Source organism: Symphalangus syndactylus, chromosome X (genome assembly GCF_028878055.3).
Source record: "Symphalangus syndactylus isolate Jambi chromosome X, NHGRI_mSymSyn1-v2.1_pri, whole genome shotgun sequence".
Lineage (NCBI taxonomy): Eukaryota > Metazoa > Chordata > Mammalia > Primates > Hylobatidae > Symphalangus > Symphalangus syndactylus.
The window spans coordinates 52,851,507-52,864,737 of record NC_072447.2 but is presented as its reverse complement, the minus strand read 5'-3'; the positions used below and the strand labels follow the sequence as shown (position 1 = coordinate 52,864,737).

Below are 13,231 nucleotides of genomic sequence, written 5' to 3'. Positions count from 1 at the left end.
CTGTAGACGTCTATTAGGTCCACTTGGTACAGAGCTGAGTTCCAGTTCTGAATATCCTTGTTAATTTTGTGTCTCCTTGATCTGTCTATTATTGACAGTGGGGTGTTAAAGTCTCACACTTGTGTGGGAGTCTAAGTCTTATTATAGGTCTCTAAGAACTTGCTTTATGAACCTGGGTGCTCCTGTATTTGGTGAATATATATTTATATATTTAGGATAGTTAGCTCTTCTTGTTGCATTGATCTCTTTACCATTATGTAATGCCCTTCTTTGTCTTTTTTGATCATTGTTGGTTTAAAGTCTGTTTTATCAGAGACTAGGATTGCAACCCTTCAACCCTTGCTTTTTTTTTTTTTTTTTTTGCTTTCCATTTGCTTGGTAAATATTCATTCCTCCATCCCTTTATTTTGAGCCTATGTGTGTCTTTGCACATGACATGGGTCTTGACTATCCAATTTGCCAGTCTGTGTCTTTTAATTGGGGCATTTAGCCAGTTTACATTTAAGGTCAATATTGTTATTTGTGAATTTGATCCTGTCATTGTGAAGCTAGCTGGTTATTTTGCACCATTAGTGGATTCGATTTCTTCATAGTGTCGACAGTCTTTACAATTTGGTATGTTTTTGCAGCGGCTGGTGCTAGTTTTTCCTTTCCATGTTTAGTGCTTCATGCAGGAGCTCTTGTAAGGCAGGCCTGGTGGTGACAATATCTCAGCATTTGCTTGTCTGTAAAGGATTTTATTTCTCCTTCACTTATGAGGCTTAGTTTGGCTGGATATGAAATTCTTGGTTGAAAATTCTTTTCTTTAAAAGTGTTGAGCTGGGTGCGGTGGCTCACGCCTGTAATCTCAGCACTTTGGGAGGCCAAGGCAGGTGGATCACAAGGTCAGGAGATTGAGACCATCCTGGCTAACACGGTGAAACCCATCTTTACTAAAAATGCAAAAAAATTAGCCAGGCGTGGTGGCAGGTGCCTATAGTCCCAGCTACGCAGGAGGCTGAAGCAGGAGAACGGCATGAACCCGGGAGGTGGAGATTACAGTGAGCCGAGATCATGCCAGTGCCCTCCAGCCTGGGTGACAGAGTGAGACTCTGTCTCAAAAAAAAAAAAAAAAAGGAATATTTTTGAATATTGGCCTCCACTCTCTTCTGGCTTGTAGGATTTCTGCAGAGAGATCCACTGTTAGTCTGATGGGCTTCCCTTTGTGGGTAACCCGGCCTTTCTCTCTGGCTGTCCTTAACATTTTTTCCTTCATTTGAACCTTGATGAATCTGACAATTATGTGCCTTGGGGTTGTGCTTCTCGTGGATTATCTTTGTGGTGTTCTCTGTATTTCCTGAATTTGAATGTTGGCCTGTCTTGCAAGGTTGGGGAAGTTCTCCTGCATAATATCCTGAAGTGTGTTTTCCAGCTTGGTTCCATTCTCCTCATCAGTTTAAGGTACACCAATCAAATGTAGGTTTGGTCTTCTCACATAGTACCATATTTCTTGGAGGCTTTGTTTGTTCCTTTTCATTCTTTTTTATCTAATCTTGTCTTCATGCTTTATTTCATTAAGTTGATCTTCAATCTCTGATATCCTTTCTTCCGCTTGACCAATTTGGCTATTGATACCTGTGTATGCTTCACGAAGTTCTCGTGCTGTGTTTTTCAGCTTCATCAAGTCATTTATGTTCTTCTCCAAGCTGGTTATTCTAGTTAGCAATTCCTCTAACCTTTTTTCAAGTTTCTTAGCTTGCTTGCATTGGATTAGAAAATGCTCCTTTAGCTTGGAGGAATTTGTTATTACCCACCTTCTGAAGCCTACTTCTGTCAATTTGTCAAACTCATTCTCCGCCCAGTTTTGTTCCCTTGCTGGTGAGGAGTTGTGATCCTTTGGAGGAGAAGAGGCATTCTGGTTTTGGGAATTTTCAGTCTTTTTGTTCTCTTTTTTCCTCATCTTGGTGGATTTACCTAACTTTGGTCTTTGATGCTGTTGACCTTCAAATGGGGTTTCTGTGTGGACATCCTTTTTGTTGATGTTGATGCTATTCCTTTCTGTTTGTTAGTTTTCCTTTTAACAGTCAGGCCCCTCTGCTGCAGGTCTGCTGGAGTTTGCTGGAGGTCCACTCCAGACCCTGTTTGACTGGGTATCACCAGCGGAGGCTGCAGAACAGCAAAGATTGCTTCCTGTTCCTTTCTCTGGAAGCTTCATCCCAGAGGGGCACCCGCCAGATGCTAGCCAGAGCTCTCCTGTATGAGGTATCTGTCGACCCCTGCTGGGAGGTGTCTCCCAGTCAGGAGGCACAGGGGTCAGGGATCCACTTGAGAAGGCAGTCTGTCCCTTAGCAGAGCTCGAGCACTGTGCTGGGAAATCTGCTGCTCTCTTTAGAGCCAGCAGGCAAGAACGTTTAAGTCTGCTGAAGCTGCTCCCACAGCCACCCCTTCCCTCAGGTGCTCTGTCCTAGAGAGATGAGAGTTTTATCTAGAAGCCCCTGACTGGGGCTGCTGCCTTTCTTTAAGAGATGCCCTGTCCGGAGAGGAGGAATCTAGAGAGGCAGTGTTGCTACACCAGCTTTGTCAAGCTGTGGTAGGCTCTATCCAGTTCGAACTTCCCTGTGGCTTTGTTTACACTGTGAGGGGAAAACCACCTAGTCAAGCTTCAGTCATGGTGGATGCCCCTCCCCCCATAAAGCTCAAGTGTCCCAGGTAGACTTCAGACTGCTGTGCTGGCAGTGAGAATTTCAAGCCAGTGGATCATAGTTTGCTGGGTTCCATGGAGATGGGATCCGCTGAGCTAGACCACTTGGCTGCCTGGCTTCAGCCCCCTTTTCAGGGGAGTGAATGGTTCTGTCTTGCTGGCATTCCAGGTGCCACTGGGGTATGAAAAAAACTCTTACAGCTAGCTTTGTGTCTGCCCAAATGGCCGCCCATTTTTATGCTTGAAACCCAGGGCCCTGGTGGCACAGGCACGTGAGGGAATCTCCTGGTCTATGGGTTACGAAGACCATGGGAAAAGCATAGTATCTTGTCCAGAGTGCACCATTCCTCATGGCACAGTCCATCATGGCTTCTTTTGGCTAGGGGAGGGAGTTCCTTGACCCCTTGTGCTTCCCTGGTGAGGTGATGCCCCACCTGCTTTGGCTCCCTCCGTGGGCTGCACCCACTGTCTAATCAGTCCCAATTTGATGAGCCGGGTACCTCAGTCGGAAATCCAGAAATCTCCCGCCTTCTGCATTGATCTTGCTGGGAGCTGCAGACTGGAGCTGTTCCTATTTGGCCATCTTGCCCGCCACCCCCCACCATCGTAGTTTTGATTTGCATTTTCCAAATGATTAGTGACACTCAGCATCTTTATTTGCTTATTGGACATTTGTATGTCTTCTTTGGAGAAATGGCTATTCAAGTCATTTGCCCATTTTTGAATTCATGTCATTGTTGAGTTTTAGAAGTTTTCTGTACACTCTGTTATAAATTCCTTATCAGTTATAAAATTTGAAAGTATTTTCATCCATATCAGCTATATGATTTGAAAATATTCTCATCTGAATGTTTTTACCCTATTGATCTTATATTTTGACATATGCATTTACAAAATTTTCCTTTGTTTTTTTCATTGTCTGTGCCCTTGGTGTCATATCCAAGAAATCATTGCCAGATCTAGTGTTGTAAAGCTTTTGCCGTATGTTTTCTTCTAACAGTTTTACAGTTTTAGGTCTTATGTTTAGGTATTTGATCCATTTTGAGTTTATTTTTGTATACATTCTTGGGTAAGAGTTCAACATCATTTTTTGGATATGAATATCCAGGTTTCCCAGCATGCTTTGTTGAAAAGACTGTCTTTACTTCGCTAAATGGTCTAAGCATCCTGTCAAAACTCATTTGACCATACATGCAAAGGTTTATTTCTGGGATATCTATTCTGTTTCATTGGTCTATATGTCAATCTTATACCAGTACCACACTGCTTTGATTACTATAGCTTTGTAGTAAGTTTTGAAATCAGGAAGTGCCAGTTCTCAAGCTTTGTTCTTCTTTTTAAAGATTGTTTTGGCTATTTGAGGTTTCTAAAGATGCTTTTGAATTTAAATTTTTTTTTATTTCTGCAAAAAAAGTCATAGGGATTTGATAGATATTGCACTGAATCTGTAGAACACTTTGAATAGTATGAGCATTTTAACAATACTGTCTTCCAATTCATAATCATGGATGTTTTTCCATTTATGTCTTCTTTGATTTATTTTAGCAGTGCTTTTAGTTTTCATTGTACAAGTCTTTCACTTCTTTGGTTAATTTCTAGATATTTTATTATTTTTAGTGCTATTGTAGATGACATTTTTTCCTAATTTCCCTTTCAAATCATTCATTGTTAGTATGTATGTAGAAATGCTATTGGTTTTGTGTGTTGACTTTTTATCCTGTTACTTTTCTGAATTAACAGTTCTAACAGTTTTTTTGTGGAATTTTTAAGGTTTTCAAAAATATAATATTACATCATCTGTGAACAGAGATAATTTTTCCTCTTCCTTTTCAATTTGGATGTCTTTTACTTATTTTTCTTGCCTAATTGCTTTAGCTATAACTTCTGGTACTATGCTGAGCAGAAAAGGCAAAAGTTGGCGTTTTTGCCTCACTTCTAATTTTAAAGAAAAAGCTTTCAGTCTTTTACCATTGAGTATAATGTGTGCTGTGGGTTTTTCATACATGGCTTTTATTTCTTTGAGGTGGTTTTATTTCTATTTCTAGTGTTTTTAGTCCTTTTATCATGAAAAGGTGTTGAATTCCATCAAATGCTATTTCTGCATCGATTGAGACAATCATGTGGTTTTTCCCTTTCATTTTGTTAACCCTTTTCCCATTCAGAAAAAAAAGTGCAGTGAGCTGCCAGCAGTTATTTAATTATACATAAACACTCTCTTTGAGGCTGAAGCAAATATGACTGATTTTTAATGTGAAAACAAAATATAAAAGCTGTTCCTGGAGTTATCTCTAAAAAGAAATAACATCTGAATAGTCTGAATCATCAGAATCATCTATTATTTGGGAAAAATCTGATTTATCAAATGAATCTTCAGGCAACAAACATCCGAGAATGATCATACATAGGAATGCTATGTTTTATAGAATTTGACATTTTCAGTGATTGAGAATTATTATATTTTGTAAATGGAAATACCATTACTAAAAACAGAATGCTATAAATAGTATGACATCTTTTGTTTCCAAAGCTGATATATTAGAGTGATATAAAAATTATAATAAAAGTGAGACATTTTGTGGCAAAGTTGTCTTGGGATACATGCTACAGCTGCAAGCGCTGCCAGCAAGTATTCTCAGGGCAAATGGGAAAAGGGTTAATGTGGTGTATTATATTCATTAATTTTCATATGTTCAACCATCTTTGCATTTCAGGGATAAATCACACTTAATCATAATGTATAAACCTTTTAATATGCTGTTGCATTTGGTTTGCTAGTATTTTGTTGAGGATTCTTGCATCAGTGCTCATAAGAGATATGATCTGTATTTTTCTTGTAGTGTCTGGCTTTGATATCAGGGTAATTTTGGCCTCATAGAATGAGTTAGGGAGTATTGCCTCCTCTTCAATTTTTGGAATAGTTTGAGAATAATTGTTAGTTTTTAATTGTTTGGTAAAATTCACCAGTGAAGCCATTAGCTCCAGGAGTTTTCTTTGTCAGGAGATTTTTGATTACTGATTCAATCTCTTTACTAGTTATAGGTCTATTCAGATTTTATATTTCTTCATGATTTAGTCTTGGTAGATTTTGTGTTTCTAGGAGTTTTCCCATTTCATCTAGCTTATCCAATTTTTAAGATAGTACTCTTTTACAATACTTTTTATGGAGTTGGTAGTAACTTTCATTTCTGATTTTAATAATTTGAGTCTTCTCTCTTTTCTTCTTTGTCCATCTAGCTAAAGATTTTATTGACTTTCTCTGTTGGTTTTCGATTATCTATTTAATTTATCTCTGCTCTAGTCTTTAGTATTTCCTTCTTTCTGCTACTTTTAGTTTTATTTTGTTACTCTTTTTGTATTTCTGTAAGTTGTGAAATTAGGTTGTTGACTTGAGATCTGTTTTGTTTTTAAATGTCAGCATTTTTTTCTGTAAATTTTTTCCTGATCATTGCTTTTGCTGAGTTCCGTAAGTTTTGATATACTGTGTATTTATTTTCATTCATCTTTCAGCATTTTCTCATTTCTCTTGTAATTTCTTCTTTGATCCATTGGTTGTTTAAAATTGTTAATTTCCAGAAAGTTGTGACTATTTCAGTTTTACTTTTGCTATTGATTTCTAACTTTACCTTATTGTGGTCCAAGAAGCTACATTTTGCGATATCTATCTGTTTAAATCATTTGAAACTTAATCTGTGTCCTAACATATGGCCTGTCCTGGAAAATATTCCATGTGCAATTGAGAAGGATGTGTATGCTTTTGTTGTTGGGTCGAGTGTTCTGTATGTCTGTTAGAGCTACTTGGTTTGTTGCATTAGGTTCTCTGTTTTCTTGTTTACCTTTCATCTGTTTTTCTACACATTATTAAGAATGTAATATTAAAGTATCCAACTATTATTGTAGCACTGTCTCTTATAACCTTTTTTGACTTAAAGTTGATTTTGTCTGATATTAGTATTAGTTACCCCTGCTCTCTTTTCATTATTTGCATAAAATATTTCTTAATCCTTTCACTTTCACTATATTTGTATTTTTGGATACAATGTGAGTCTTTTGTGGAAAGCACATAGTTGGACTTTGAAAATTCATTCTGCTAATCTGTCTTTTTATTGGAGGGTTTAATCCATTTACATTTAAAGTAATTACTGATAAGGAGGGACTGACTTCTTTCATTTTGCTATTTTTGTCTATATGCCTTACAGAAACCAAAAATTTCTTGCTCTTCATTTCCTGCATTACTGTCTTCTTTTGTGTTTATTTGCTTTTTTGTACTGAAGTGTTTAAATTCCTTTTGTATATATTCTATAAACATTTTCTTTGTGGATACCATGGGGATTACATTCAGCATCCTAAAGTTATAACACTCTGAAGTAAATTTATGTGAGCTTATCTTTAATAACACACAAAAACTTTACTCCTTTAATAGCTCTATCCTTGCCCCTTTTGGTTACTGGTGTTACAAATTACATCTTTGTACATTTTGTGCCGAAAACATAAACCAATAATTATTTTAAATGCTTAGTGTCTTAGGTTATGAAGAAAATACATTGTGGACTTATAAAGCTAAATTATAGTAACACTAGCTTTTAGACTATTTTTTAAAAGGTATTAATCTCTGAAATAATGAGGGAAAATGTGGAATTACAAATTGTTAGAATAATGTTACCTTTTATAATTGCACGTGTATGTACTTTTATTGAGATCTTTATTTCTTCATAGAGAGTTAACTTGCTGCTAGTGTTCTTTCATTTTACCCTGCAAAACTATCTTGAGCATTTCTTGTAGGGCAGATCTAGTGGTAGCAAACTCCCTCAGTTCCTGCTTATTTGGGACTGTCTTACTTTCAGCCTCACTTTTGAAGGATAGTTTTGCTGAATATAGGATTTTTGGTTGAATTTTTTGTTTTTTCATTTAGCACCTTGACTCTATTAGCCCACTTCCTTCTGGCCTCCAAGTTTCTGACGAAAAATTTGCTCATAGTATTACTGAGGATTCCTTGTATCTGATGAATCACTTCTCTCTTGTTGCTTTCAAGATTCCCCTTTTGTCTTTATCTTTCAAAAGTTTGATTATAATGTGTCTCAGTGAGGGTGTCTTTGAGGTCATCTTACTTGGAGTTTGTTGAGCTTCTTGGATGTTTATATTCATGCCCTTTAGCAAATTTGGGGAGTTTTGCTTCCATTAATTTTTCAAATATTCTCTCTGCCTTTTTCTGTCTCTCTTCTCCTGGAAATCCCACAATGTATATGTTGGTTCATTTGATGGTGTCTTACAGGTCCCTTAGGTTCTATGCACTCTTATTCAATCTCCTTTCTGTCTGTTCTTTAAGACTGAATAATTTCCATTGCCCTGTCTTCAAGTTAACTGATTCTTTCTCCTGCCTTCTGAAATTTGCCTTTGAAGCCCTCTAGTGAATTTTTAATTTCAGTGATTATATTTTTCCACTCCATAATTTCTTTTTGTTTCTTTTTCAGCTTTCTATCTCTTGATTGACATTCCCATTTTGTTCACACATTGTTTTCTTGACTTTCTCCATATCTTCCTTTAGTTCTTTGAGCATCTTTAAGATAGTTGTTTTAAAGTAGTTGTCTAGTAGTCTGCCATTTGCTCTTTTTCAGGGACAGTTTTCATTGGCTTACTTTTTTCCCCTTTGAGTAGGTCACGCTTTACTCTCTTTTTGTATACTTTGTCAGTTTTGTTGTTGAAATCCAGACATTTGAATCTAGTAATGTGGTAACTCTGGAAATCAAATTGCCCCCCTTTCTGAGGATTTGTTATTTTTGTTATTTTTTTCTTTCTTAATTGTTGTATTCTATCTCTGTGCCAAGGATCAGCCTGAGGTGTAAACTTAAGATCTTCCCAGGCCTTTTGTGAGCCTGCACCTTTCCCTGGGCATGCACAGTCACTTTCTAATCTCTCTCATATACATAGTTGCTTTCGAATCTTTCTTTTTTTTTTCCGTAGAGATGGGGGTCTCACTATGTTGCCCAGGCTGGTCTTGAGCTTCTGGAATCAAGTGATTCTCCTGCCATGGCCTCACAAATTGCTGAGATTGCATGTGTTAGCTACTGCACCCAGCCTGAATATCTTAGTCTTTAGTGGCTGGCTCTAAAAAGGGGAAAAAGAGAAAAATGAAGGGAGGAAAAAAAGGGTGCCAGCACTTCAAATCTCCTGGAAGTCATTTTAGCCAGAGGGGGAGGTTCTTGCAACAATGTGGGAAGGTGCAACAACAGTGGCGTCCCACCTCTTTGTGCTTCTATGATTAGAAATAGCAATCAGCAATCTGAGCACAGATCCTCAGTATTTGGAGGGCAGGGTTCTTATGTGTATCCTGGGCACTGCAAGCTATGTACAGGTTGTTCCAGGGAAAATGCACAGATGACTGCCACAGGGCTGAGAGTGGGTAGCTACTACTGTGCTAAGAGCTGAAATTAACCACAGTTTACCACCCAGGCCTTCCGCTGGACGTTAAAAGCCTTCAATAAACTCTACAGTTCCAAAATAGTTACATCACACAGATTTTGCTAGTGCAATTGTTGTCTTCCTAGGGAAACATATTTATGGTGCTTTCTACTCTGTCATCTTCCCAGAATCCTCTTGTTTAATCTTTTCTCTTTTAAATTTTATCTTTTAGATTAACAAACAGTAAAATTGATTTTTTTGGGGGAGGGACATGTATTTCTATGACTTTTAACACATGCTTTAATTCATGTGACCACCACCAATATCTGGATAAAGAACATTTATATTATCCAAAAGACTCACTCATGAAATCTCTTTGTAGCCACTCCTTGCCCCTACCTCTAACCCCTGGCACCCACTGATCTATTCTCTATCATTTTGTCTTTTAGAGGATGTCATATAAAATGGAATCATGCAGAATGTTACTTTTTAAGACTGGATTCTTTTACTCAGCCTTTTAGAGTCACAAAGTTGTTTATTTTATCAATAGTGCATTCCTTTTTATTGCTGAATAATATTCCATTGTATGGCTGTAACACAGTTTTTTATCCCTTTTAAAGGGCATTTGGGTTGTTTGCAGTTTTTGGTAATTACGAATAGAGCTGTTCTAAACATTTGTGTATGGGTTTTGTGTGATTTACACATAAATACAGATGCTTCGTGACTTATGATGGAGTTGCATCCTGATGAACCCATCATAAGTAAAAAATATCATAAATTGAAAATGCCTTTAATGTTAGGAACACAGTAGTCCCTGATTTATGATGTTTCAACTTACAGACTTTTGACTTTATGATGGTGCAAAAGTGATACATATTCAATATAAATGATAATCCCATTATAAGTTTTAAGGAGCTCCTGAACTTATGATGGAGTCACATCCTAACAAACCTATAATATAGTCAGAAAATTGTAAGTTGAATCATGGTAACTTGGGGACTGTATTTCATTTTTTTAGAGTATAAAGAAATGGTAGTTTTTAAATTTCATCTTACAAATGTTCATTGCTAATATGTAGAAACATGATTGACTTTCTATTTCATCAATGTATTCTTAACCTCTCCTAAAATCACTCATTTTTTAAGGAGTTCTGAATTGTTTTGTTTTGTTTTTTATTCTTTCAGGTTTTTTATGAAACCACAATGTCATCTGAAAATAGGAAGTTTTATTTTTTTCCTCTTTAATCTTTATCTCTTTTTATTTCTTGCCTTATTGAACTGGCTAAGATTTCCACTATGATGCTGAATAGTAGTGAGAGTGGACATCCTTGTGTTGTCCCCAATCTTACAGGAAGCATTCAGTCTTTCACCATGAAGTATATTATCTAGTGCTTGCTTCAACAGCATGTACACTAAATTTAGAACAAACGGAGAAGATTAGCATGGCTACTGTGCAAGGATGACACACAAATTTGTGAAACATTCCATATTTTTACAATATAAAGCAATCACATAAACAAGTCTGCAAAATAACCAGCTAACATCATGATGACAGGATAAAATCCACACATATAAATACTAACCTTAAATTTAAATTGGCTAAACGCCCAAATTAAAAGACATAGAGTGGCAAGCTAAAAAAAGAACCAAGACCCATTGGTATGCTGTCTTTAAGAGACCCATCTCGCATGCAATGACACACACAGGCTCAAAATGAAGGGATGGAGGAAAATCTACAAAACACATGGAAAACAGAAAAAGCAGGGGTTGCAATCCTTATTTTTGAAAAAACTGACTTTAAACCAACAAAGATAAAAACAGACAGAGAAGGGCATTACATAATGATAAAGGGTTCAATTCAACAAGAAGATTTACCTAACCTAAATATATATGCACCCAACACAGCAGCACCCAGATTTATAAAGGAAGTTCTAGACACCTGCAAAGAGACTTAGACTCCCAGACAATAATAGTGGAAGGCTTTAACACTCCACTAACAATATTGCATGGATCATCGAGACAGAAAATTAAAAAATATATTCAGGACCTGAACTCAGCACTGGATAAAATGGACGTGATAGATATCTACAGAACTCTCCACCCTAAAACAACAGAAAATACATTCTTCTCATCACCAAATAGCACTTGCTCTAAAATTGATCACATAATCAGAAGCAAAACACTTCTCAGCAAATGCAAAAGAACTGAAATCATAACAAACAGTCTCTCAGACCATGCACAATCAAATACAAAATCAAGAGTAAGAAATTCATTCAAAACCACACAATTAGATGAAAATTGAATAACCTGCTTCTGAATGACTTTTGGGTAAATAATGAAATTAAGGAAGAAATCAAGAAGTTCTTTGAAACTAATGAGAACACAGAGACAACGTACCAGAATCTCTAGGACACAGCTAAGGCAGTATTAAGATGGAAAGGTATAGCACTAAATGCCTAAATCAAAAAGTTAGAAAGATCTCAAGTTAACAACCAAACATCAAAACTGAAAGAATGAGAAAACCAAGAGCAAACAAACTGCAAAGCTAGCAGAAGACAAAAATACCCTAAATCAGAGCTGAACTGAAGGAGATAGAGACATAAAAAACCATTCAAAAGATCCACAAATTCAGGAGATGGATTTTTGAAAAAATTAATAAAATAAATCGACCACTAACTACACTAATAAAGAAGAGAGAAGATTCAAATAAACACAATAAAAAACAAGAGGGATATTACCACTAACCCCACAGAAATACAAACAACCATCAGAGAATATTACAAACACCTCTATGCATGTAAACTAGAAAATCTAGACGAAATGGATAAATCCCTGGACACATATACCCTCCTAAGACTGAACCAGGAAGAAATTGAATCCCTGAACAGACCAATAACGAGTTTTGAAATTGAGGCAGTGATAAATAGCTTACTAACCAAAAAACAAACAAACAAACAAAAAAGCCCAGGACCAGAAGTATTCACAGCTGAATTCTATCAGATGCACAAAGAAGAGCTGGTAACATTCTTACTTAAAGTATTCCAAAATATTGAGGAGGAGGTACTCCTCTCTAACTCATTCTATGAGGCCAGCATCATCCTGATACCAAAACCTGGCAGAGATAAAACAAAACAAAACAAAACTTCAGGCCAATATCCTTGATGAACATCAATGCAAAAATCCTCAACAAAATACTGCCAAACCAAATCCAGCAGCACATCAAAAAGGTTATCCACCATGATCAAGTCAGCTTCATCCCCAGGATGCAAGGTTGGTTCAACATACACAAATCAATAAATTTGATACATCACATAAACAGAACGAAAGACAAAAACCACATGATTATCTCAATAGATGCAGAAAAGGATTTTGATAAAATTCAATATCCATTCATGTTATGAACTCTCAATAAACTAAGTATTGAAGGGACATACCTCAAAATAGCAGGATCCATATATGGCAAACCCACAGCCAACATCATACTTAATGGGCATAAAAAGCTGGACACATTCCCCTTGAAAACCAGCACAATATGCCCTCTCTCACCATTCCTATTCAACATAGTATTGGAAGTTCTGGCCAAGGCAATCAGTCAAGAGGAAGAAATAAAGGGCCTCCAAATGGGAAGAAAGGAAATCAAACTATCCCTGTTTGCAGATGACATGATCCCATATCTAGAAAACCCCATCGTCTCAGCCCAAAAGCTTCTTAGGCTAATTAACAACTTCAGCAAAGTCTCAGGATACAAAATCAATGCACAGAAATCACTGGCATTCCTATACACCAATAACAGTCATTCCAATAGCCAAATCAGGAATGAATTCCCATTCACAATTGCCACCAAAAAGAATGAAATACCTAGGAATACAGCTAACTAGGAAGGTGAAAGAGCTCTGCAAGAACTACAAATCACTGCTAAAGAAATCAGAGATGGTACAAACAACTGGAAAAACTTTCCATGCTCATGGATAGAAAGAATCAACATGGTTTAAATGGGCATATTGACCAAAACAATTTATGTATTCAATACTATTCCTATTAAACTACCACTGACATTCTTCACAAAACTAGAGAAAAGTACTTTAAAATTCATATGGAATCAAAAAGCTTGAATAGCCAAGGCAATCCTAAGCAAAAAGGACAAAGCTAACAACTT

At 36.7% G+C, this 13,231-nt stretch overlaps 1 non-coding gene across 1 annotated transcript; it reads left to right on the top strand.

Moving 5' to 3' along the window:
• The first annotated feature begins 10,463 nt into the window (after nucleotides 1–10,463).
• On the top strand, nucleotides 10,464–10,569 carry LOC129476523 (U6 spliceosomal RNA). The gene has a single exon (XR_008654964.1). It is a non-coding gene; the product is annotated as a U6 spliceosomal RNA (small nuclear RNA).
• The last annotated feature ends 2,662 nt before the right edge of the window (nucleotides 10,570–13,231 follow it).